The sequence below is a fragment of the Crocuta crocuta genome, unplaced genomic scaffold (genome assembly GCF_008692635.1).
Source record: "Crocuta crocuta isolate KB4526 unplaced genomic scaffold, BGI_CrCroc_1.0 scaffold227, whole genome shotgun sequence".
Classification (NCBI taxonomy): Eukaryota; Metazoa; Chordata; class Mammalia; order Carnivora; family Hyaenidae; genus Crocuta; species Crocuta crocuta.
This window is the reverse complement of record NW_027531903.1, coordinates 123013-123930: the sequence shown is the minus strand read 5'-3', so window position 1 is coordinate 123930 and position 918 is coordinate 123013.

Genomic DNA, 918 nt, shown 5'->3' with positions numbered 1-918 from the left:
GGTTCCAGCCCCGCGTTAGACTCTGGAGCCTGGANCAAAAGGTGTCATTGGAGGTTACAACACAGCTGATAAGAAATTGAAAATTACATTTAACGCTGAGCTTACACAATTTAATATAGAGGAAAATAACCAGCATGAATGGTGGCAAAGTGTTAATAGTTCACAAAAGCAAAATTCCCAATGACAAAGATACATTTAAGATTGGGCGCTTGGGTGGCTCAGTCGGTTAAGCGTCTGACTTTGGCTCAGGTCATGATCTCACTGTTCATAGGTTCCAGCCCCGCGTTAGACTCTGGAGCCTGGAGTCTGCTTTGGATTCTGTGTCTACCTCTCTCTCTGCCTTTCCCCTGCTCATTCTCTGTCTCTCAAAACTAAATACATGTTTTTTAAAAATTATAAAAAAAGATACATTTCAGGTGGGTTCAGAGTCACAGGCAGTCAAGTAAAAATATTCTCATTTTAAGATGCTATTTACAGACGTGCTGGTGAATATAAAAGTCTTTCATATCCAATGTTGGTGAAGGAGAATATGCATTTTATTTCTCAATAGAGTAACAGGAAAAGGGCCCTTAAAGTTAATTAATTCCTAGCCCCATTTGTTTCACTGTTATCTACTTTTTAGGAATAAAGTATAGGAGCATATATGCATAAGGGAGTTTGTTGCAATAATGTTTTAGTTGCAAAAACAAGTTCTATGTTTTATCCATAAAAGGAAATAATAAGTAGCTATTATGAAAAATTAGATCTAATGCTAAAAGCATAAAGGGATTTTCATATTTTGTAAGTGAGAAAGTATAATAAAACTCTTGTAATTATATAGTGAATGTTTATTCCCCAGACTTGTTAATGTGGATGATGAAAAAAATGTGGAATTTGGTTGAGAAGGAAGGAAGAGAAATTTTCAACATTAATAAAATT